Source organism: Eubalaena glacialis, chromosome 10, assembly GCF_028564815.1.
Source record: "Eubalaena glacialis isolate mEubGla1 chromosome 10, mEubGla1.1.hap2.+ XY, whole genome shotgun sequence".
Classification (NCBI taxonomy): Eukaryota; Metazoa; Chordata; class Mammalia; order Artiodactyla; family Balaenidae; genus Eubalaena; species Eubalaena glacialis.
The window spans coordinates 63,087,337-63,114,183 of NC_083725.1; the positions used below are offsets into that span (position 1 = coordinate 63,087,337).

The window sequence follows — 26,847 nt, forward strand, 5'->3', positions numbered from 1 at the left end:
AGCACTATTTACAATAGCCAAGACATGGAAGCAAACTAAATGTCCATTGACAGATGAATGGATAAAGAAGATGTGGTATATATGTACAATGAAATATTACTCAGCCATAAAAAAATGAAATAATGTCATTTGCAGCAACATGGATGGACCTAAGGATTATCATATTAAGCAAAGTAAGTTAGACAGAGAAAGGCAAATATTGTATCACTTATATGTGGAATCTAAATAAATGATACAAATGAACTTATTTACAAAGCAGAAATAGACTCACAGCCATAGAAAACAAACTTATGGGGAAAGGGGGAGAGAGGAATAAATTAGGAGTTTGGGATTAAAATATATACACTACTACATGTAAAATAGATAACCAAAAAGGACCTACTGTATAACACAGGGAACTATAGTCAATATCTTGTAATAACCTGCAATGGAAAATAATCTAAAAAATTAAATATATATATATATATACACACACACACACACATACATATTCACTTTGCTGTGCACCTGAAACTAACACAACATTGTAAATCAACTATATTTCAATAAAAATTTAAAAAAAAAAGAAAATTCCTCAAGATCACAGAGCTAGGAAGAGACAGAGCTGGGACTTCAAGCCAAGCAGCATGACATCAAAGTCCACACTTTGAACCAGTGCATTCACTGCCTGTATGTGGCGGAAAACCCCATGGAATTTGAAGTTACACATGAGTTCAAATCCCTGCTCTACCACTTACTAATTGTGTGGCCTTGGGCAAGGTTGTTAATTGTCCTGTGCCTCTGTTTCCTCATTGAAGAGATAGAAAGGCAATTCTGTCTACCTTGCAGGGAGTTATGACATTTAAGTAAGGCAGCATGTGTAGTTGGTAGGTGCCAGCCCTGTAGCTGATACTCACTAGAAGATAACTAATGTGACTACTCACAGTCAATCTAAAATCCACTCCTGGGTCCTGATGTGGTTGAGATTTTACAAGCCTTGATGGCTTGTAATTGAGAAATATGCATCCGTGACAGGTAATCAATATGCTCATTTGGCAGCCAGGTTTCAGATGAAATAAAGCTAAATGATGATGCAATTAGAATATACAAACAAATCCTCCACAGAAACCAAACAGACTTGAATGCCTTCTCCATCCTAATCATGTCCTCGTGTTCTGAATGCATCTGGAAAGCATTTTTCTTGGTGAATCTGAATCTAGCCGCATAAAGAAGACTTCTTTCACTCATTGACCATTTCCTTTATGTGCTTTCTTCTTGGAGCTCTGTTTCCCTCCACCCAAGGATAGACCGCACACAGGTCTGACTCCCTAAGTGTGAAGGATATGCAGCACACCCCACTGACAAACATCGTCCCCTGAAATGCACTTTGTCACTTCTTTTCTCATTGTCAGACAGAAATACAATAGCTGGCAATTTTAATGGGGAGACAGTGCAGGAGGCAAGGTCTCAGCAGTCTCTGACAAATCTTTCTAAAACAAATCCTTCTCTTCTCCTTTCCTGGAGTCTGTGAATTCCTAAATGACAAAGCTGTGTTTATGGTCACCCTCACACTAACCTTCTCCACCTTTCTCTTCTGGTATTCACAACTGCAGCTTATGAACTTGACAATGAAACCTAAATGCCACGTGCCAGTGAGCATCATAAATCATAACCTCAGCCAGCTTTTTAGTTGCTCTTGGTTCAAGTCTGAGATCCCCTACTTATTAGCTCTGTGTCTTGGGCAAGGAATGTTAGTCCTAGTGCCTCAATTTTCTCATTTATCTAAAGAAGATGATGATCATACCTGGCATTTGGTTTGATGGAAAAGACGAAGTGAGATAATATATGTAAAGTTCCCACATCACTGTTGGCACATAACAAGCTCACAATGTATACTGGCTATGGTTATTATTACCATCCTAAATTTTGACTCACATCTCAGAAACGAGGCCAATTTGAGTCAGTTAATTTGTCTGGTTAGTACTTTTTTGAATATTGCAAAGAACATGGGCTTTAGACAGATAAACTTGGTTTCAAATTTTAGCTCTTTCACTTCTGTGTGGCCTTGAGTAAGTTCCCTATCCTCTTTGAACTTCAGTATCTTCATCTGTAAGCTCTGTAAAGAGTGTAGGTGAATATAAACATCTCTTCCCTGAATTTTAGCCTCAGCTAAAGCAAGCAAACTTGTGAGTATGTTAGAGCCACAACTGTTATATATCCATGAAGATCTTGACATCAGCATGATCTAAGACTGCTTCCAAAGGAGCCAGTGAAAGGACAAGTAAACTGGAAAGGGACTTACGGTATCATCTTATCTAATGCATTCATTTTACAGAGAAAAAAACCCTCAAGGTTCATGGAAGTTAAATGACTCATCTGAGTGACACAGCTAGTAAAAGGCTGACCCCAGACAGATAACTCAGTTTTCCTATAGTGATTAATATTCTGTCCCAGTTGGTCAAAGCCAAACAGGGGAACAAAATAAGCAGATGAGTGAATTCAGATTAAAAATAAAGGTTGAAGGAAAGGAAAAGAAAAGGAGGGAAGGGAAAAGAAAGAAGGGGAAGGGAAAGGGAAGAGAGAGAAAAATGGAGTGTGTGACATGACTTGGAGCACATGACAGTCCCGTGGTGCAGAGTATGGTGAAGCCAGTGTGAAGGGTGGTGAAGGCGACGAGGCTGAGGTGAGACCCCATGGACTCAAATCCCAGCTCTACCACCTTGGAGCTGTGCAGTCTGAATGGAGGGAATTAACTTTTCCATGCCTCAGTTTTCTAATAGCACCTTCTCTGTATGGTTGTTGTGAGGGCTAAAGAAATCACTGATATAAAATTATTATTAGTACAGGGCCTAGCACATAGGGAGCATTCAATCCATTGAGCTGTTCCTATTATTAAATGTGAAGTTGATGTCATCTCTTTTCTTCCCACTTTTATTTTGAAGTCATAGAGATATTTTATGTTTTTCTTTTTTTTTTTTAAATATCATGGAGCAAACCCTGTGATAAGGTATTGGAAGTAATTACAAGAGAAGCAAAGGGCAGTGGGGGAGAGGATCATAGAGGAAAGGAGCACTAGTGTATATGCAGTGTCTGCTATGTACAAGGCAATGTGGGGCCAGCTTTGCACATCATCTACTTAATCCTCATCACAAGACTATGGGGCAGGTATTATCACCCTCATTTTACAGATGAGGAAAATGAAACTCTGAGTCATTAAATCATTTGGCCACGTTTCTGACACACGAAAAAATTCTTTCCTCTCTTTTCCAAGATATAGTGACTGCCTGCCAGGACTGCACGGAATACAAGTCTGTTTCCAAAAGAGCCAGCCTATATTCCAAAAAATCTTTAGAAGAAAGATCCAAGAAAACCATCTATTACTGGTTTTCTTGGCTTTTAAGCAAACTATCACTGTTAGCTGTCTTTGACCATTGCCATGAAGAACTCTCCTGCATTTTCCATTATTTTATCTCCTTCTATAAACTGTTAATTACTAGATTTAAAAGTAGGCAGTCTCTGAGTTTACATATTTTTCTGTGTTTTTTCATCTTAGGATAAACATTATTGCTGCTCACAAGAAAACTTGAATCATGATGTTCTTGGACATTGATGGGAATGTCTAATAAAGGTAAAAAAAATCATATATATATATATGGTTAAGTTTTCTTATACTTATTCTATGCTCAAGTGTTTATGGTTAGCAGGAACATGTTGGTGGACCAAGGGAGGTGGAGAGCAATACTGTTGTGTTATTTTTCTGTTCTGTTTTGTTTTGAGCAAAATCTTGTAGTTTAGAAATGGCATTCTCAACAGACTTTTGTCAGTAGGGCCCATCACAGTTGGTACAGGTGACTCATATTAAATGTGCAGATCTCTTTGGCTTGAATGGGTTGGTTTTCTTTCCTGTGAAGCATTGTTTTTAATCCCTGGAGAAGGCCAAAGGAGAGTCCTTTATTTGCAATGCATAGTGAAGTTCTGACACTTAGAAAATTCTTATAAATTAGATACCCTCTGTCTAAGTTAACTGAAATAGGTTATAATTGAACATAGGATGGACTATATTTAAGTGAATTGAAGTAAATTGTTTGGTATATGGGAGGGAAAACTTTTCTTCTACCCTCTTAGGTTTATCACCTGGGGACTGCAAATTAAACTGACCGAAAAAACAGATTAACATAAGAAAAAGTTTATTTACACATGCAATGAGCATACATATGGAAGTGCTCAGCGATGAGTAGTTCAAAGAAGTGGTTATATTTTTGGGTTCTATACCCAACTTCGTAGGGAAGGTTCCTATGGGAAGACCAAATAGGTTTCTATAGGAAAGACAAACGGGTTTTTTAGGAGAACAAATGGGAGATAAGAAAGTTTGTGATAATGTTTGTCTATACAGATAGGAGTGGTTTTTCCTCTTCTTTAGGGTCATAAAACTCCCCAGTAGAGGAGATTTATGGTAGCTTTATTCTTGGTCTCTCTCCTAGGAGCAGACCCACCCTGAAAAGGGAATTTATGGCAGTCCTCATTTTCAGACCTTTTGCTTTATTCTGATTCTTCCCTTATTCTGTCAGACAATGGAAGCTCTAAGAAGGTTTCTGCATCTGTTGAATCTCAAATCTCTTCAGCTTAAAATAATCTTTATATCAACTCTAGTGTTCCTAGTGGGTCCCCTTATAACTATCAGAAGATATTCCTGCATCAGTCTTTTTTTCTGTTAACATTTTATAGTCTGTTATCTTTTTGGCTTAGGATGATCAGAATTTAGTATGGCATATGTGAAAATACAATATCATATTTTAACAGGACCTCATGAGGATTATGGGTGTTCTCTGATTTTTCATATTTCAGTTTTTGATTTAGACCACAGCTCATGTCTAAGAGAGAGAATTCCAAAGGAGACTTTGTGATATGTCCCTTTGATGGTGACAGTCTTTCAGGTTACAAAGAAGAGAGAAATACTTAAGTTACATCAGCTGATGGGGAACTATTTTAAAAGCATCTTGAAAAGTAAGGAAACAGAGGAAACCATCTGAGCAATAACATAGTCAGACTTCATGAAGAACGAGAACAACATTCAGCATATAATTGTGACCCAGAGGTATAGCCAGAGCAATTCATCTTGCCAAACCTTTGTAACTGCTGAGAACAACCTCTCACTGTAACAAGTTCTCCATACTTGCTATGGAGATGAGTCTCACCCTCCACTCCCACTGCTATAGCTGCCTCTACTGCTGTGTGTCTTGTAGCTTCTGTGCCATGCTGAAGTGCACCATGTATCCATGTTCCCAACATAGACGGATCAGATTAAGTCGGTTTGTCACTGTCCATTATAGGACATCCTAGTGGGAAGAGTCCCTTTGTGAAACATTCTCTAGGTCCCTGGACTCCCTTAAGTCTATCACATAGCTGTTTGTCGACAGCTGTTGTGCAAACACATGGCCCAATGAGTTGTGGTCAGGGAAACAAGTCTACATGGCTGCAGAAGACACAGCCTTTGGCCTCATTCCCAGGAAGGGGCTGTGAGAATGCCAGGCATTTGTAGGAGAACTCCCATCCTTTGGGATGTTGGGTTTCTGGTCTGATCAGACTATGGATTGCCAATTCCCCATGCATTGCAACGTCCTTTAGGAAGACCACATTGGCAGAATTCCCTTGGTTCGTATGTGAGGATCTGACTGAAACCTATGCGTACTAGTCCAATAGAAAGTCTTCCATTGAATAGGAAAACACAATCTTCGGCCATAAAGAATAAAAGGCAAGCTACAACTTTACGCCATAAGGAGCAACATAAGGGACAAATTAAGGAAAAGGAGGGCTACTTGTGAAGGAACTAAAAGGAGATGCTTGAGAAGAGAAAGGTCTAGGGAGTGTTATGTAGGTGACCCTGTGCTTTTCCATGGGGCTAGCTTCAAGAAGAGACTGAGGTTCTTTGGGGGAGCATGGAAGGAACAGTGCGATGCCCTTTTTTTTTACAAATCAGAGGTCCAGAGTCTGAGAGTAGCCAATGACAGGCAACTTCAATTAGACCCTTGAGTCATCCAAAGGATCAGAGAGTGGCCCAAGATAGGAGAAACTTGAATGGAAAACACAAGAGAGAATGAGTTGGAACTTAATGAAAGTTGTCCTGCTCTATCTCTACTCCCACTACCCAACCCTCTAAGACCAGGGAGCAATCTAAGAGGGCAAATACTATTGTTTCCCTCTTGCTCTAAAGTTTTCCTCTGTAAAAATAAAACAATCTCAGACATTTTCTTTCACATAAAAAATAAGTTAATGGGGATAAAATTTTTTCATTTCAAAACTTTACTCCCCCTGTTTTCTCTTGAAACTTTGGGCCCTGCTCTTATTCAGCCTTTCCTGCGTACCTGCCAATGACCAAATTAATGAAAATTTGCAAATGATGTCAATGGAAAGACTCAGAAATAGGTGATCATGCTTAGGTCATGATGTATATTTTATAGGTTTGAGTTACCTTCCTCTGGTTTTTGTTGCATTTATACACAGCAATCTAGTCATATTTTCTGCTCATAAAAGTCATTCCTGGTTCAGATGCTGGGGTTAACTGTGTCTTTTGCACTGGAGCTGTGCAAGGATCATGGTGTTCTGTGACCTCCAGGTGTTCTGCCACCTGGACAATGTAGAGAACCACTGTTCAGGGTCATAGTTTCCATATGTGACTCCCACATGTGGACACAATATTTGTTATTGTTGACTATATGTCCCAGAACATCTTTCTACAGCACTTTATTCAGAGTTTTCATATGCCAAGGGTTATATTTTCCTAGGTTTACCAGACAGAGAGTTGAAGCTTGCAAGTTAATAACCTATAGACAGCCAAGCCCACTGAGACACATGAACTCAAGGAAATGCCAACTCGATGGGTTGCCCAAGATGGTCAGGAGGTGACTCCCCTTTCTGGGGAAACTGTCCCCAGCCAGAGGGCAAATGAATAACCTGATACTGCTCTTACAAACAGGAGGCTGAAAACACTTCGTAACCAGTTGACTAGGGCTAGAAAAGAAACTGGAGAGTTGGTCAAAAACATTTATTGAGTACCTGCCATGTGCCTGAAGGATAAAGTCAGCTGAGGAGGAAAGTCTCCAGGCTGATCTTCTGAATCAGAAGAGCCAGTTTATGGGAGGAAGAACCCAAGATATGACTCGTGTCAAGAAACCTCCAAATGAATGGACTTGGGTAAGAATTCTCCACCACAGAGATATGGGTGGTGAAATCTGTGTCTGATTTCAGGGAACCCGCTTGTCTAGAAGGTTAATGCCAGAAATTGGGTTTCCCAAAGACAGGCTAGAGACAGAGAAATGTTATCTCGATAATCAAACTGTGGAGCTCCAAGCCAGTGTCCTTGAGAGATAGTCAGGTGTTAAGCCACATAAACCAAATAAAACCCTAAGTCTGAAGAGCAAGACTGACCTTTAGAAGCAGAAAGAGGAGGCAGAGCCTAGGGTCAGAAATAAAAGGTCTAACATTTATGGAACACTTACCATTTAAGTACCATGCACTGATCAATATTTACAAATTAACTCATTTAAATGAGAATGATGCTAACAAGCATCCTCATGTTCCAGCTGAGAAAACTGAGGCACAGAGAGTTCAAGTAACTTTCCCAAGGTCACACAACTAGGAAGCTGTGAATTTGGGATTTGGTCTCAGGTAATATGGCTCCGGAACCCATTTTCCCAATGGTGACACTATAAATTGCCTGTGCAATTTCAAAGGAACGGGTTTGAACCTAGCCTTGAACAAATAAGGAGAATCCAGGATGATTCACCCAAATAAAGTCAAGTCTTTAGTTTGCCTCTCTGGTTCTGTGTGTGCAGTCAATGTGTGTCAGGAAGGCTTGATGTCAGAAGAAGCAGACAGAAAATCAACCAGTGGTTAGGAATTCTTGGGCAATGATCCCTTGCAAATTTGGAGTTTATCATACTTCTGAGTATGAGATGCTCTCTCTGAAGATTCCTTCCTCATTTGCATTTTCTGCCACTGGAGTATCTGTCAAGTGATGTGTCTGTAAGTCAATCCTAGCAGACACATTCAAGCGTAGCATCTACATGGTTCAGACAGGAGCCGAGCTGAATCTGCTTCCTGTCTGCCAACATCAGGGTATTCTTTGGTGCCAAGCAGGGGCCAGCCCCGTAGCCCGATTGCCGGCAAACAGAAGCCACGATTCAATCACCTCCAAGCTGGCGCCAAGTGTCCTTGACCTTCGACTGCGTTTCCTGGCCTTGTGTGAGTGCAGGGTTGGTAGAGGTGACCCTCTCTCAGCCTTGTGAAACAGAAGGCCTCACAAATGTCTCTGGCCTGGCTCCTGGGAAACCATCCAGCCCCTGAAACGCTGCATGTGTGTTTTTGTGACTCTTGTTCTATAAGAAAAGTCTTCCAGTATTGCAGCTTGCAGTCAAAATCCTAAAATAAGACTAGGGAAATAAGACTGATTTACCACTCCCTCCCCACCAAGCACCACTAAATAAGGAACCAAATAGCCCTTCCCACCCCCGACACCAGGTGTGCCCCTTCTCTCCTCAACATTCTAGGAAGCAATCTCCTTACAAGGCAATTGTCAGGAAAGCACTGGCTGACAGGTTGCATTATTGCTTCTAATCCCATTGGTCACATTGTGTAACATCTTAACTCCTAGCCTAATCCAATGGATGCAGCTTGACAGGGAGTAGCAGGGATGCTGGTCCAGCTTCCCACAGCTCTATTTAAGACCCCGCCTCCCTGCAGGCTGCTGGAGACCCACACAGCATTTAGAGCACTTCAGGACATATTTCTCAGTCAAAATAGGTACAAGGGCAGCAGCCTGTCCCTAACTGTAGGGTTAGGTCCTGAGAAATAACTATGGTCATTCTTGATTTCTTATTTCAAGAAGGTTTAAGATCTTAAGTCAATATAAGAAAAAGTAGTGTTTAGAGGACTGAGGTTGTAAAGGCCCTCAGAAGCACTTTATAGTCCATGAAATCATTGAATCAATAAAAATGGCAATGTCAATGACATCTTAATTATCTCCAATTTAAAAGAGGAGGATTGAACAAGTCAATTCTATGCACCATTTCTTCCTCAGGAGAAATTTTTAGCTTACGTGTTTGTTTTACTTTGTTGCGGGCAAGTGCATGCTAAGAGGAATTTAGTTTTTCTGTGCCTGGCCCTCCATCTAGATATTCAGGGCCTTTCTGATCTTACGGCCCAGAGTTGATTATGTTGGCCTCCTGGGTCCCATATGTCCCCAAAATGCAGGCTCAAATCATTTGTTGTCAGCTTCTTTACACCATCCCCCAGTACCCTCCTGCTGCCCCATGAAGGTACAAGGAGGGTAGTTTACTCACAATTCCCTTTTTTCTCTCACAACACTTATTTGAAAAAGTCATCATTCTTGTTCCGCCTGGAAATTAATGCTTTAACTCTTTAATCTAGCCCAACCCCCAATGACTTCCCAATAACTCTGGAGTTGTAGAGAGCTCACTGACTGTGATCTGGCACCCTCTGGTGGCTGGCGTGCCCTGCAGCTTAAATATTGATGGGGGCTATTCTATACCCTGTGGCTCCCTGGAATTTCCTGCACTTCCATGTGTCCTGTTCTGTCTTAGCCTGTTGGGCCAGGAGAATGTTGCAGATTCAGGGACCCGTCTTCAGCCTCCCTAATTCCCAGACAAGGCTGACTGACATTTCACTGCCCAATCTTAACGTCCATATGCAGAAAATAAAAACTTTATCCAACCCCTGTGTCTGTCTGAAGATGGGGTTGGGCAGAGGATGAAAGCTAATTACCAATCATATTATATGAAATTGTGTTACCATGGGGTATTTTTGTCATGGAATTGTATTGTATCTATCTTTAAATTTTTGTAGAGTTACATGAGATTATACATTAAATACACTGTCTCAGTCTATGTGAGCCGCTATAAAAAAATACCACAGACTGGGTAGCTTATAAACAACAGACATTTATTTCTCACAGTTTCAAAGGCTGGGAAGTCCAGGACCAGGCTGCCAGCACGTTTGGGTGAGAGTCATCTTCCTGGTTCATAGCTGGCACTTTTCAGTGTCGGGCAGGGTAGAAGTAGGCTAGGACTCTCTCTGGAGCCTCTTTTATAAGACACTAATTCTTTTCATGAAGGTTCCACATCATGACTTATGTACCTCCCAAAGCTTCACCTACCAGTGCCATCACATTTGGTGGTTATGATTTCAGCATTTGTATTTGGAGAGCCACAAACATTTAGACCATAGTATTCACTTAATACAGTTCCTCACACATTCTTATTAAATCACAAGAGATTTTACTATTGATAAATATATAACATATAACTTAAAACAGAAGTTCTTGAGGTTTTCTAGAAAGTATAAAGAAGTAAACTGACATAAACCAGAATTGTGTATTTAATAAGAACTCCAGGGGCTTCCCTGGTGGTGCAGTGGTTGAGAATCTGCCTGCCAATGCAGGGGACATGGGTTCGAGCCCTGGTCTGGGAAGATCCCACATGCCGCGGAGCAACTGGGCCCGTGAGCCACAACTACTGAGCCTGCGCGTCTGGAGCCTGTGCTCCGCAACAAGAGAGGCCGCGATAGTGAGAGGCCCGCGCACCGCGATGAAGAGTGGCCCCCGCTTGCTGCAACTAGAGAAAGTCCTCGCACAGAAACGAAGACCCATCACAGCCAAAAATAAATAAATAAATTTATAAAGAAAAAACAAAAAGAAAAAAAAAAAACTTCGTTGACATTTAAAAAAAATATGTAATAGAATGTTAAAATGGATTTAAAAAAAAAAAAAAAGAACTCCAAATTGGGAAGAGATTACTGCAATTCTATAATATTAGAATTCATGAAATTTGCCACCTAAAATAAATATGTCTACAGTCCATGAAGCATATTTGAATTAAATACATATCATGAGCCCATAGATGTTTTGCTTTACCAGGCTGACAGCATGGGCACCTCTCCGACCTTCACAGACCCCTCTGGCAGAGTTTGTATGACTCCTTGTTACGTATTTAAAGCTTGATGTTCATTTTAATAGACTTTCACCTGTAGAGAACTGTATGATTTCCCATATCCAGGATGAGCCCTGAATGGAAGAGAAGAAGAGGCAGATAGGACAGTGGGGAGGATATCTCCCATCATGGTCTGTAAAATCTGTCTTCATCAAAAGGGACTGGTACTGTACTGAGTTTCCTGGGACACATATTTGGTGCTCAAAGCACAGCCATTATAAGATGTTCTTTAAATTGTTCTTTGAATAATAGTTTAAATTCCACTCCATGACATTGCGCTATGTTTTATGCTAAGTTCTAGAGGCAGAAACAGGTATGGCTGGTTCCTAATTTTAAAGAGTTCACAGTCTTAATGAAAAAAAAGTAAACAGACAAATATGCAAACAGTAATAATACAGATCAGAGCACAGATTGGAGGGAAAAGAGCTTAGAGTCAGAGAGACCGGCAGAAATGTTTGCAGTATTCCCAATGAGAAGAGGTGGGGAGGAGGACTGGATAAGGGCAGTGGAAGCAGAAATGGAGAGAAGGGGACAAAGAAAGGGGATATCTGAGCTAGGAGCTCAGGGAAGGTGTCAGGAAGTGGACAGCTAAGAAAGTCAGAAAATCAAGGCTCTAAGATAAGAATAGCTTTGAATTATCCATATCAAAATGGTTGCATTTCTCCTACTGTCAGATCAATTTCCAAGGAGTTTAAGCCCCTGGTAATTCATTTCAGCACCTTTTAAGGCATCTGTGATGATCAGTTGCTTGATGCATTAAGAAACAAGCTACTGATGGAATGTATGGGTTTTTTCATATAGTTTTATTTCTTTTCTTTTTAGTCCCCAAAATGCTTTTGAAGTTGGAGGGAAACTGTGAGTCATATGCTGCTTAGCTAGGGAGTCTGGAGGTGAGTGATACCATTACCAGCTGATAGAAAATCAGGTTATAGGTCCCATTTGTTTCCCAGTGTCTCCATGATGTGACATTAGGAGATGATGGCTGTGGTTATGGGGAGACATTTGTTCCAATGATGTTCATAAATACACTTTGTTAGGCAGTTATGTCGAATCGCCTGCTTTTCCCTCCCTCTCTGGGAGCAGTCTGCTTCTCAGTTGCTTGATTTCTCTCTCTGAAATAGGACTGTGCTAACCAAGAATCTGGAACTCAGGTGTGAGACATGGAATGTGAAATCTACCTGCACTATTTGTGTAGCAGGAAAAAGCAAGATGGGTGGGGAGAGGGAGGGTGACCCTGGAGGAATTCTAAGCCTGTAAGACAGCGTTTGCATTTCAGCTGAACGCTGAGCCTGGTGGAGATGGAGATGTGGCCTTTCTAGGCTGGTAGGATGGAGAGTTTGTTACTGAAGGACTGGCAAGTATCTTTCCTTTCTGGGTTGGGGTCTTATATTTTGGATCAGTAGAGATGGTGGATTCATGCTTCTTGGGGTTCATGAAGAGCTCTGGAGAAGAAAACATACAGTGAGATTAAATGATCCTGGCTGTTTGGCTCTAGACGCTCTGAGCTTCACTTTATTTGTAAGATGAGAATATTATTAATCCCCTAGAAAGATTGCTAGAAGATGAAATAACACAGGATGTTTCTAGCCCACCAGCTTTAGGCATTAGCTAACCTAGGGCCTGGTCCTCAAGGATGTCAGTTTCCTTCCACACATCTGCCCTCCTCCCTGTGAATGCCTGGTACATGAGAGAAGGCATTCTGTCACAGTGCAAACAAGCTCCATAGTGAAACCTACTGTAGTGCACTGAAGCACACCTTAATGGGTACATGACTCCCTGGGGATCTTGTTAAAATTCAGATTGTTACTTAGTAGTTCTTAAGCGTGGCCTGAAATTCTGCATTCTTAACTAGCTACCAGGTGATATAGATGTTGGTGGTCCCTGGACCATACTTTAGTATTAAGAACTGACCAGAACTGGGTAACAATATGAGGCAGGCAGGAGGACAAGGAGAAAAGTCTCCTGCTGCATAGTCTGGCCTTGTAAGGGAAGCTGGGCCATTAAAGAGACAGTGTCCAAAGTCTATTTCCAGCCAAGCCAGGTGTGTGGTGGTCAGAAAGGAAATTCCATGCTATTTGTGGGATGTGATTGTGGGTGATGCCAGGCTCGAAATGATCTTGAAGCAGGAAGACCTGTGTAACCATCTCTATGTATAAAATCTCAGTGGCTCCTGATTGCCCTTACTTTAAAGTCCATATTCCTCAGTATATCCTTATTTCTGAAGATTGAAGCAATCCAGTGTTTCATGTCTTTCTCCCTGTAACTGAGAGACCCTGGAGAGCTAGATCTTTGTTTTTAAATTGTCACTGTCTTCCTGGGCCTTAGCACAGTGCTGGGCTGTGGCAGTCACTCAGCAAATTCTACTTAAGTGAAACTGAAGAGTGGTTGGAAGAAACAGGATGGGATGTTACAGCTGCTCTGGGAAACAACCTGTGAACATGAAGGAACTTTAACCAAGAGGTCTTGGGACTAGATCAGGGAGGACCTTCTTCTACGAAGAGGGCTATGCACTAAGCAAGGTAAATCTGCATGCACACAGTGTGATTTGCTGGGCCATCCTAGGTGAGAAGGAATCTAAGTCTTGTGGTTTAACCCATCACTGGGTAGAGAAGAGAGTGATGCTTCATGATTTTCAGAAATGCTGGTTCTAGGTACCACTGCTAGCCTGCTTTAAACACTCAGCTTCTTTGTGAAAACACAGCCTCTTCCTTCCCCCAGATCCTACCCTCATTTAGGGAAATACAGTAAGTAGTTAAGGTCAATATTGAATTCTTGCGATTCTGTTTAGTGTTTAGAGCAGGAAGAAGTAAACGTGACTTCCATCCAGTTATGGAAAACTTGCATTAAAAAAAAAGGAAAGAGATGCTCCTTCTTCTGTATGAAGTCTACCCTCTGAGCCCAGAACTTGCCTCCTCTATCCCTGCATCCTCTGAGATCATTGGCTAGTTTTCCTAATGTACAACCGCAGTCCCTTTGTTCCTGAGTTCTTAGTTGAAAAAGCATCAGCTGTTTTCTATAGGTAAGGCTTTATCTGTGGTGTTTTGCCAGCACGATTTTGTCTAAGCAATTCATGTTAGCAATTGATGGAAAACATTTCTATACCAACCAGGTAGGGAAATGGACTCTAGATGTGAATCCCGGCCTTATCACGTACGAACAATGAAAATCAGGGATCTTAGACTCTCTGTACATCATACAAAAACATTGCTGTGATTTATGTCAAAGAGTGTTCTGCCTATGTTTTCCTCTAGGAATTTTATGATATCCAATCTTACATTTAAGTCTCTAATACATTTTTACTTTATTTTTGTATATGGTGTTAGAAAATGTTTTAATTTCATTCTTTTACATGTAGCTGTCAGTACCATTTGGGCCAGAACCATACTGTTTTGATTACCATTGCTTTGTAGTATAGTCTGAAGTCAGGGAGCATGATTCCTCCAGCTCTGTTCTTCTTTCTCAAGATTGTTTTGTCTATTCAGGATCGTTCATGTTTCCATATTAACTTTAAAATTATTTTTTCTAGTTCTGTGAAAAATGCCATTGGTATTTTGATAGGGACTACACTGGATCTGTATATTGCCTTCAGTAGTATGGTCATTTTAACAATATCAATTCTTCCTATCTGAGAACACAATATATCTTTCCATATGTTTGTGTCATCTTCAGTTTCTTTAATCAGTGTCTAATTATTTTCCAAGTACCTCCTTAGGTAAGTTTATTTCTAGGTTTTTTATTCTTTTTGATGTGATAGTAAATGGGATTGTTTCCTTAATTTCTTTTTCTGATAGTTTGTTATTAGTATATAGAAATGCAACAGATTTCTGTGTATTAATATTGTATTCTGCAACTTTATCGAACTGACTGATGAGCTCTACTTATTTTCTGGTGGTATCTAATTATTGATTATTATTTTATACACATGAACACTGGTACTTAGAAGAAGTAAGTAACTTGTCAAAAATCACTCAAAGGGAAAAAAATACAGAGGAGACCTTCAAGATGACAGAAGAGTAAGACGTGGAGATCACCTTCCTCCTCACAAATACATCAAAAATACATTTACATGTGGGCAGCTCCTAAAGAACACCTACTGAATGCTGGCAGAAGACCTCAGACTTCCCAAAGCAAGAAAATCCCCACTTTCCTGGGTAGGGCAAAAGAAAAAAGAAAAAAACAGAGACAAAAGAATGGGGACGGAACCTGCATCTCTGGGAGGGAGCTGTGAAGGAGGAAAAGTTTCCACACACTAGGAACTCCCTTCACTGGCAGAGACTGGGGGTGGCAGGAGGGGAAGCTTTGGAGCCACAGAGGAGAGCGCAGCAACAGGGGTGCAGAGGGCAAGGTGGAGAGATTCCCGCACAAGGGATCGGTGCAGACCAGCACTCACCAGCCTGAGAGGCTTGTCTGCTCACCCACAGGGGCGGGTGGGGGCTGGGAGCTGAGGCTTAGGCTTCAGAGGTCAGATCCCAGGGAGAGGACTGGGGTTGGCTATGTGAAGACAGCCTGAGGGGGCTAGTGCACCACAGCTAGCCAGGAGGGAGTCCAGGAGAAAGTCTGGACCTGTCTAAAAGGCAAGAGACCATTGTTTTGGGGTGCATGAGGAGAGGGGATCCTTCCCTGTCTGCCCACAGAAGACAGAGTACTGCCTAAATGAGCTCCAGAGATGGGCATGAGCCATGGCTATCAACTCGGACCCCAGAGAGGGGCATGAAATGCTAACGCTGCTGCTGCAGCCACCAAGAATCCTGTGTGCAAGCACAGGTCACTATCCACACCCCCGTGGGAGCCTGTGCAGCACGCCACTGGCAGGATCCTGTGACCCAGGGAAAACTTCCCCAGAACACACAGCATGCCTCAGGCTGTTGCAATGGCACGCTGGCCTCTGCCGACACAGGCTCGCCCCACATTCCAATTATAACTATCGTACCCCTCCCTCCCCCTGGCCTGAGTGAGCCAGAGCCCCCTGATCAGCCACTGCTTTAACCCCGTCCTATCTGGGGGGAAAAAGATGCCCGAGGGCGACATACACACAGAAGCAGGGCCAAAACTAAATCTGAACCCCAGGAGATGTGTGAAAAAAGAAGAGAAAGGGAAATATCTCAGTGCAACCTCAGGAGCAGTGGGTTAAATCCCCAAAATCAACTTGATGTACCCTGAATCTGTGGAATACCTAAATAGACAACAAATCATCCCAAAATTGAGGCTGTGGACTTTGGGAGCAACTGTAGACTTGGGGTTTGCTCTCTGCAACTGATTTGTTTATGTTTATCTTATTTTAGCTTTCAGTGCTTGTTATCATTGGTGGATTTGTTTATTGGTTTGGTTGCTCTCCTCTTTCTTTTTTTATTTTAATAATTTTTAAAATTTATTATTATTATTTTTTTCTTTCTTTTTTTCTCCCTTTTCTTCTGAGCCGTGTGGCTGACAGGGTCTTGATGCTCTGGCCTGGTGTCAGACCTGAGCCCCTGAGGTGGGAGAGCCGAGTTCAGGACATTCACCCACCAGAGACCCCCATGTAATATCAATTGGCAAGAGCTCTCCCAGAGATCTCCATCTCAACACTTAAGACCCAGCTCCATACAACGGCCAGCAAACAACAGTGCTGGACACCCCATGCCAAACAACTAGCAAGACAGGAACACTACCCAACCCATTAGTAGAAGGCCTGCCTAAAATCATATTAACTTCACAGATGCCCCAAAACACACCATCGAACATGGCCCTACCCATCAGAAAGACAAGATCCAGACCCACCCACCCGAACACAGGCACCAGTCCCCTCCACCACGAAGCCTACACAAGCCACTGAACCAACCTCACCCACTGAGGGCAGACACCAAAAACAACGGGACCTACAAACCTGCAGCCTGTGAAAAGGAGACCCCAGACACAGTAAGTTAAACAAAATGAGAAGACAGAGAAATATACAGCAGATATAGGAGCAAGTAAAAACCCACTAGACCAAAAAACTGAAGAAGAAATAGGCAGTCATCCTGAAAAAGAATTCAGAGTAATGATAGTAAAGATGATCCAAAATCCTGGAAATAGAATGGAGAAAATACAAGAAATGTTTAACAAGGACCTAGACGATGTAAAGAGCAAACAAACAATGATGAACAACACAATAAATGAAATTAAAAATTCTCTAGAAGGAATCAATAGCAGAATACTGAGGCAGAAGAAAGGATAAGTGACCTGAATGTTAAAAGAGTGGAAATAACTACTGCAGAGCAGAATAAAAAAAACAGAAAGAAAACAACTGAGGACAGTCTCAGAGACCTCTGCAACAACATTAAATGCACCAACATTCAAATTATAGAGGTCTCAGAAGAAGAAGAGAAAAAGAAAGGGACTGAGAAAATATGTGAAAAGATTATAGTTGAAAACTTCCCTAACATGGGAAAGGAAATAGTCAATCAAGTCCAGGAAGTGCAGAGTCCCATACAGAATAAATCCAAGGAGAAACACACCAAGACACGTATTAATCAAACTATCAAAAGTTAAATGTAAAGAAAAAATATTAAAAGTAGCAAGGGAAAAGCAACATATAACATACAAGGGAATCCCCATAAGGTTAACAGGTGATCTTTCACCAGAAACTCTGCAAGCCAGAAGGGAGTAGCAGGACATATTTAAAGTGATGAAAGGGAAAAACCTACAACAAAGATGACTCTACACAGCAAGGATCTCATTCAGATTTGATGGAGAAATTAAAACCTTTACAGACAAGCAAAAGCTAAGAGAATTCAGCACCACCAAACCAGCTTTACAACAAATGCTAAAGGAACTTCTCTAGGCAGGAAATAAAAGAGGAAGAAAAGACCTACAATAACAAATCCAAAACAATTAAGAACATGGTAATAGGATCATACATATTGACAATTACCTTAAATGTAAATGGATTAAATCCTCCAACCAAAAGACATAGGCTGGCTGAATGGATACAAAGACAAGACCCATATATATGCTGTCTACAAGAGACCCACTTCAGACCGAGGGACACATACAGACTGAAAGTGAGGGGATGGAAGAAGATATTCCATGGCAATGGAAATCAAAAGAAAGCTGGAGTAACAATTCTCATATCACACAAAATACACTTTAAAACAAAGACTATTACAAGAGACAAAGAAGGACACTACATAATGATCAAGGGATCAATCCAAGAAAAAGATATAAGAATTGAAAATATATATGCACCCAACATAGGAGCACCTCAATACATAAGGCAAATACTAACAGCCATAAAAGGGGAAATCGACAGTAACACAATCATAGTAGGGGACCTTAACACCCCACTTTCACCAAAAGACAGATCATCCAAAATGAAAATAAATAAGGAAACACAAGCTTTAAATGATACATTAAACAAGATGGACTTAATTGATATTTATAGGACATTCCATCCAAAAACAACAGAATACACTTTCTTCTCAAGTGCTCATGGAACATTCTCCATGATAGATCATATCCTGGGTCACAAATCAAGCCTTGGTAAATTTAAGAAAATTGAAATCGTATCAAGTATCTTTTCTGACCACAACCCTATGAGACTAGATATCAATTACAGGAAAAGATCTGTAAAAAATACAAACACATGGAGACTAAACAATACACTACATAATAACAAGGGATCACTGAAGAAATCAAAGAGGAAATCAGAAAATACCTAGAAAAGAATGTCAATGAAAACATGACCACCCAGAACCTAAGCGATGCAGCAAAAGCAGTTCTAAGAGGGAAGTTTATAGCAATACAATCCTACCTCAAGAAACAAGAAAAATCTCAAATAAACAACCTAACCTTACACCTAAAGAAATTAGAAAAAGAAGGACAAAAAACCCCCAAAGTTAGCAGAAGAAAGAAGTCATAAAGATCAGATCAGAAATAAATGAAAAAGAAATAAAGGAAACAATAGCAAAGATCAATAAAACTAAAAGGTGGTTCTTTGAGAAGATAAACAAAATTGATAAACCATTAGCCAGACTCATCAAGAAAAAAAGGGCAAGACCCAAATCAACAGAATTAGAAATGAAAAAGGAGAAGTAACAACTGACACTGCAGAAATACAAAGGACCATGAGAGATTAGTACAAGCAACTCTATGCCAATAAAATGGACAACCTGGAAGAAGTGGACAAATTCTTAGAAAGCGCAACCTTTTGAGACTGAACCAGGAAGAAGTAGAAAATATAAACTGACCAATCACAAGCACTGAAATTGAAACTGTGATTAAAAAATCTTCCAATAAACAAAAGTCCAGGACCAGATGGCTTCACAGGCGAATTCTATCAAACATTTAGAGAAGAGCTAACACCTATCCTTCTCAAACTCTTCCAAAATATTGCAGAGGGAGGAACACTCCCCAACTCATTCTACGAGGCCACCATCAACCTAATACCAAAACCAGACAAAGATATCACAAAGAAAGAAAACTACAGGCCAATATCACTGATGAACATAGATGCAAATATCCTCAACAAAATACTAGCAAACATAATCCAACAGCACGTTAAAAGGATCATACACCATGATCAAGTGAGGTTTATCCCAGGAATGCAAGGATTCTTCAATATATGCAAGTCAATCAACGTGATACACCATATTAACAAATTGAAGGATCAAAAGCATATTATAGTCTCAATAGATGCAGGAAAAGCTTTTGACAAAATTCAACACCCGTTTTTGATAAAAACTCTCCAGAGTGTAGGCATAGAGGGAACTTACCTCAACATAATAGAGGCCGTATATGACAAACCCATAGCCAACATCGTTCTCAATGGTGAAAAACTGAAACCATTTCCCCTATGATCAGGAACAAGAGAAGGTTGCCCGCTCTCACCACTATTATTCAACATAGTTTTGGAAGTTTTAGCCAAAGCAATCAGAGAAGAAAAAGAAATAAAAGGAATCCAAATCAGAAAAGAATTAAAACTCACTTTTTTTGGATGACATGATACTATACATAGAGAATCCTAAAGATGCTACCAGGAAACTACTAGAGGTAATCAATAAATTTGGTAAAGTAGCAGGATATAAAATTAATGCACAGAAATCTCTTGCATTCCTACACACTAATGATGAAAAATCTGAAAGTGAAATTAAGAAAACACTCCCGTTTACCAGTGCAACAAAAAGAATAAAATATCTAGGAATAAACCTACCTAAGGAGACAAAAGACCTGTATGCAGAAAATTATAAGACACTGATGAAAGAAATTAAAGAGGATACAAACAGATGGAGAGATATACCATGTTCTTGGATTGGAAGAATCAATATTGTGAAAATGACTATACTACCCAAAGCAATCTACAGATTCATTGCAATCCCTATCAAACTACCAATGGCATTTTCACAGAACTAGAACCAGAAATTTCACAATTTGTATGGAAACACAAAAGACACCGAATAGCCAAAGCAATCTTGAGAAAGAAAAACGGAGCTGGAGGAATCATGCTCCCTGACTTCAGACTATACTACAAAGCTACAGTAATCAAGACAGTATGGTATTTGCACAAAAACAAAAAAATAGATCAATGGAACAGGATATAAAGCCCAAAGATAAACCCATGCACATATGGTCAGCTTATCTTTGATAAAGAAGGCAAGGATATACAGTAGAGAAAAGACAGCCTCTTCAATAAGTGGTGCTGGGAAAACTGGACAGCTACATGTAAAAGAATGAAATTAGAATGCTTCCTAACACCATACAGAAAAATAAACTCAAAGTGGATTAAAGAACTAAATGTAAGGCCAGACACTATCAAACTCTTAGAGGAAAACATAGGCAGAACACTCTATGACATAAATCACAGCAAGATCCTTTTTGACCCACCTCCTAGAGAAATGGAAATAAAAACAAAAATAAACAAATAGGACCTAATGAAACTTAAAAGCTTTTGCGCATCAAAGGAAACCATAAACAAGATGAAAAGACAACCCTCAGAATGGGAGAAAATATTTGCAAATGAAGCAACTGACAAAGGATTAATCTCCTAAGTATACAAGCTGCTCATGCAGCTCAATATCAAAAAACAAACAACCCAATCCAAAAATGGGTGGGAAACCTAAATAGACATTTCTCGAAAGATATACCGATTGCCAAAAAACACATGAAAGGATGCTCAACATCACTAATCATTAGAGAAATGCAAATCAAAACTACAATTAGGTATCACCTCACACCAGTCAGAATGGCCTTCATCAAAATGTCTACAAACAGTAAATGCTGGAAAGGGTGTGGAGAAAAGGGAACCCTCCTGCACTGTTGGTGGGAATGTAAATTAATACAGCCACAGAATAGTGTGGAGATTCCTTAAAAAACTAAATATGGAACTACCATACAACTCAGCAATCCCACTACTGGGCATATACCCTGAGAAAACCATAATTCAAACAGAGACATGTACCACAATATCCAGTGCAGCACTATTTACAGTAGCCAGGACATGGAAACAACCTAAATGTCCATTGACAGATGAATGGATAAAGAAGATTTGGCACATATATACAATGGAATATACTCAGCCATAAAAAGAAATGAAATTGAGTTATTTGTAGTGAGGTGGATGGACCTAGAGTCTGTCATACAGAGTGAAGTAAGTCAGAAAGAGAAAAACAAATACCATATGCTAACACATATATATGGAATCTAAAAAAAAAAAAAAAAAAGGTTCTGAAGAACATAGGGGCAGGACAGGAATAAAGACACAAATGTAGAGAATGGACTTGAGGGCATGGGGAGGAGGAAGAGTAAGCTGGGATGAAGTGAGAGAGTAGCATTGACATATATACACTACCAAATGTAAAATAGATAGCTAGTAGGAAGCAGCTTCATTGCATGTGCTTTGTGACCTCCTAGAGGGTTGGGATAGGGAGGGTGGGAGGGAAACGCAAGAGGGAGGGGATATGGCGATATATGTATACATATCGCTGATTCACTTTGTTATACAGCAGAAACTAACACATTATAAAGCAATTATACTCCAATAAAAATGTTTAAAAAAAAAAAAAAGTACTCAAATAGTAAGCGGAAGTTCCCAGCATAAGTCTGGTTTCTCTTTTGGTTATCTGTCTTTTCAAGAATGTTTTTTGTTATTTCTGCCTATTTTGCTTTTCCAAATAAAAAATTTTAATAACCTCTTCTTGGGTTTTGAAATTTAAAAAAGGAAAACAAAATTTTAATTCTTGTTAAAATATTGATTGGAATTGTATAAAATTTATACATTAAAATAAAAAATTGGAAAACTTAATAATAATCTTCTTATTTATACATTCATCTCTTCTTTAAAATAAAATGCCTTTTTACTTCCTCCATACCAAGTAATATTCTGGGTACAACTGCTAAAGAAATGAACAAAATGTAACCCATGCCCTCAAATCGCTTTATCAATGTAGGGGGTAGACAGATATATAAATAAACAGTCTTATCACTGGCTTTGTTTACTAATGCCATTTATAGAAAAATTTTTATTAATTTTTATTTTATTTTACTTTATTCATTATAACAAATATTATCTGATTTATAAAATGCCCTTGGTGTATAATCTTCACATAATAGAGATTCACAACATTTTATCTAACATATGATTTGTAATTCTGACTTTTGAATAGTGATATGGTGCATATTCTGTATATTACATAACACCCCCAGCAGAGTCTTGGGAAGAAGCCTATAATCAAGCATATTAATATTTCTGCAGCAGTATAAACAGTCAAACTTAATGACTTTACAGCAGCTCAAATCTGTTTTTGCATCAAATGAGTGATGTAAAATGTTTAGTTTTCAGAATATTTTGGATGTCAGATTTGCAAGCATGGCTTATGGATCTGTAATGATTTTTTTCTTTCTTTTTAATATATATTCATTTTATTTCCTTGTTTGCTTGATTGCACTAGCTAGACCTATTTAAGTGATGTTAAACAAGGGTAGACAGAGTGGACAAACTTGTTTTATTCCTGATTTAGAGATCTGTGTCTTGTGCCCCCTAATAAAGAATCTCTTGGTTGAGAGTTTAAAATGGGAATATTCATCATATTAAGAAGGAATTATTTTATTCCAACTTGAAAAATGAAAATGTTATTAAATTTCATCAAATGTATTTAGGGGATATTAAAATATCCATCTACCTTTGTTTTTTATTATTATCCTTCTGATAAATTTCTATTGCATTATTCAATTTTCTTATATTGAAACTGGTGTATTCCTATTGGATTATTGAATCAGCAATATTAGATTGTTAAACTTTATTTTAAAGTAGTTAATTTCCAGTTTTGAATCTATGTTCATGGTTTAGATTGTTTTGCTTTCCTTTTATTTTTTGCATAATATCTTATTACCTTTGGGGATCAGGGTCAAATCTGTCTTGTGGAATGAATTGGATAGTTTCTCCATCTTCTACTCTCTATAATATATTATAATTAATGTATTTAGGTACTTTTTGAATGCTTGAATTAAATCACCATTAAATCTCTAAGGATCTAATGTCTTTTGGGCAGACAATTTTTAAAGGGCTTTCTATGATTCTTCCTCAGTTATTAGTCTGTTGTTATTTTCTATTTCTTTTCCAAACTTTCCAAACTTGATTATCTCTTATTAGATTGGGAAGATTAGAAGTTAAAGGAGGAGGTGTGTTTACCCTGTCCAGCTGTGAATTCATATGTCTTTACATTGCAGAATTTATAAGGGTATTTATTTGCTCTTTTATTATTTGTTTTTTATTATTTATATTTTTAAATAAAACAGCCTTTGATTTATTTATTTAATTTATTTATTTATTTATTTTTGGCTGCATTGGGTCTTCCTTGTGCGCAGGCTTTCTCTAGTTGCGGTGAGCGGGGGCTAGTCTTTGTTGCCGTGCACGGGCTTCTCATTGCGGTGGCTTCTCTTGTTGCAGAGCACGGGCTCTAGGTGTGCGGGCTTCAGTAGTTGTGGCACGAGGGCTCAGTAGCTGTGGCTCACGGGCTCTAGAGCACAGGCTCAGTACTTGTAGCACATGGGCTTAGTTGCTCCACGACATGTGGGATCTTCCCGGACCAGGGCTCAAACCCGTGTCCCCTGCACTGGCAGGTGGATTCTTAACCACTCTGCCACCAGAGAAGTCCCTATTTGCTCTTTTAATTGTCTTTTTTTTTTAAACTTGGGACTTCATTATGAAAAATATTTGATTTGGGTCCAAATGTTCATCAATCTACCTTTCACTGTGCTATCTCTGAAATTATGCTTTTAAGAACAATTAGTTTCCCAGAAAATCACAGCCTGAAAGAACATGAGACATCCTCTGGTCTTGTCTATTGATTTTAGAAATGGGAAAACTGAGGTGTCAACTAGTAAAATAATTTATACAAGTTATAGTGTCAGGAAAAAAACCAAGCTCAACTTAGCTAATAGATTGTCTTTTTAAAATAAGCATAGCAATGGAACATCATACATGTATTTTCCTGCCTTACTGATGTCAGAACAACCACCAATTCCTGGCTCCCAAGTATTACTCTCTCTATTTTGTGTGAGTTGCTACCCAAGAGCATCATGGTGTCCAGGGGCCTAATGGATATGGTTGCCATCCTTTCAGCTCTAGTTTCCAGGGATATGTCATCAAATCAATAAAGTTCTTAGACTTCACATGCTTTAGAAGGAAAGATAAGAGCAATCCCAAGCACTGTGAGTGATCCATAATTCTTCCTTCAGTTTGCATTTATTCATTATGGAGCATTGCCCAAAACCCAATTGAGGATGTTACTTATTTGTTTTATTATTTATGTGAAAATTAGCAAAACATGAAATAATAATGACTTGAAGGAGTGAGAACTGGATTATGTATAGGTAAAGATCAATCTCATTGATTTTATAGGTGGCCATGTTCTACTGGATGATCAGTACCTGCCATCCTGTAGACCGACCCCAAAACCACGTCAGGGCCAAAGCAAAAGTGGGTTCTGATACTAACCCTCACCTGTGTCAATAAACATGACATGACAGCACTTTACTATATGAACTTTCAGGTATAGAAAACCAGTTAGTGAGTTAATCTGATGCTCTAAGTGGTAGACTTAATGAAACATTATTTTCACAGCATCCACTTGAGACCTGATTAAAGAACTTTTGTTTTTAAATTTTCTTGTGCAGTGCAAATTGTTATGCCTGTTTTTTCATGCATAGTGAGTATACAAAATAGTAGTAATAATAATTACATTCACAGTGCTCAAGATTGCCAAGAATGGAGGTGCTCAGCTCTCATCCCAGGGGTCTGGGCCCTCATAGTCAGGCAGGCTATGGCTGGGAGGACTAGTGGGTGAGTGTGTAAGGAAGCCCTCCTCTGGGAAACTCAGGGGATTAAGGTTTTTAAAAGTTGAGTCTGCCATTACTTTCAAATGTTGAGTCCAGGGCAAGAAATAGGAGACAAAACCATCAAGATCAAGATCTACACAAACCGAGTCAGAGTTTAAAATAAAAATAAACAAAATCAGACCATTTTTTGGTGGAGGACTAGTATTAAATGATATAATGAATATAAAGCACTTAGCACAGGGCATGACACATAGTGCTCAGTAAATGTTGGCTATTATTAGAAAACAGAGTTTTCAATGTCCGTCTCTTTTCCTTTAAAACGTAAATAACTTTATATTCTCCTCCTTTCAATTATCAAACCTTGTCAGCTAATACCTGCAAAGCATTTTCTAAACCAGATGAATTCTCATTGCTTCCAGGACTCCTTGTTGGAACCGGCATCATCTTTCAATTGCAGTAGCACCAAAATTGGTATCTCTGTTCCCACCATTGTCCCCAGCAGTGTGTCCATCAACCAGAAAATCATACAAGTCCCTTCTTCACTCAGGCACTCCCTGAGGCTTTCCAGTGCTCTTAGAAGCTTGCACAAACACTTTACCATGCCTGCAAGGCATCCACATGGTCTGTATCCTGGCCAGCTTTTCAATTTCATCTCCTATCATCTTCCCCCACTTACTCTACTTTTGTTGGAGCTCTTAAAGAAAAACTCTTGCCCTAACCCCTTTGCTCTTGTTGTGTCCTCTGCCATAAATATTCTTCTAACCTAGCATTCAGTTTTTTCTTTTTTTCTAGATTTTATTCAGATAGAAGCTCTGGTGGCTCAGTACTTAAAATTTTACCTTCCCCTCATTCTCTATCCCCCTGCTGCTTTCTTTTTTTCTTTTTTTTTCATACTCCATCTCTCTTCAATCTGAAATTTTATTATACATTTATTTATTTTCTAGTTTGTAATCTGTTTCTCCTATAGAATGTAAATTCCACACAGGCAGGGACTTGATCTGTCTTATTTACTGGTGTGTCCTCCAATGTCTAGCACCTATTACAGTAGGCATCCGATAAATATTTTTGGGTGAATGAAAGTATAGAAAGTTCTTTCTAAAGATGTGTGTTTGTATTTGGAATACTGTGTCAAATACAATATAATATGGTACACCAAAAAAGTATACATGAATGTGAGATAGAAGAGAAAATAAATGTTGGCAAATAAAAATTAAACTAATGGGAAGTGTTTTCCATGAAGTTCATTTCATAATCATATTTTGTACATTGCTAGATGGGTTATATACTTGACTTTGTCAGTATTTATTTGGCAATCTACTATGTGCCAAGAACTTTCAAATACACCATTTCACTTTATATATATATAAATATATATATATAAAAAATATTAATTATATGTATATTAAGTGAAATGACATATTTGTGTGTGTGAGATAGATAGATAGATAGGTAGGTAGTCAGATAGATAGATGTCAGTCAACCCTGAGGAGTTGATGTTATTCTGCCCTCTATGTATCAGCTAGGAAGAACAGAGCTCAGAAAGGCATGGTTACTTGCTTACTACCCCTCAGTCAAT

At 39.3% G+C, this 26,847-nt stretch overlaps 1 long non-coding RNA gene across 1 annotated transcript in view; it reads left to right on the forward strand.

Moving 5' to 3' along the window:
* Positions 1–26,847, forward strand: part of LOC133098641 (uncharacterized) — a 603,191-nt gene that overhangs the window by 193,576 nt on the left and 382,768 nt on the right. Inside the window, exon 2 of the long non-coding RNA XR_009702224.1 lies at positions 3,533–3,607. This is a non-coding gene — a long non-coding RNA (uncharacterized LOC133098641). The remainder of the gene's footprint in view (positions 1–3,532; positions 3,608–26,847) is intronic.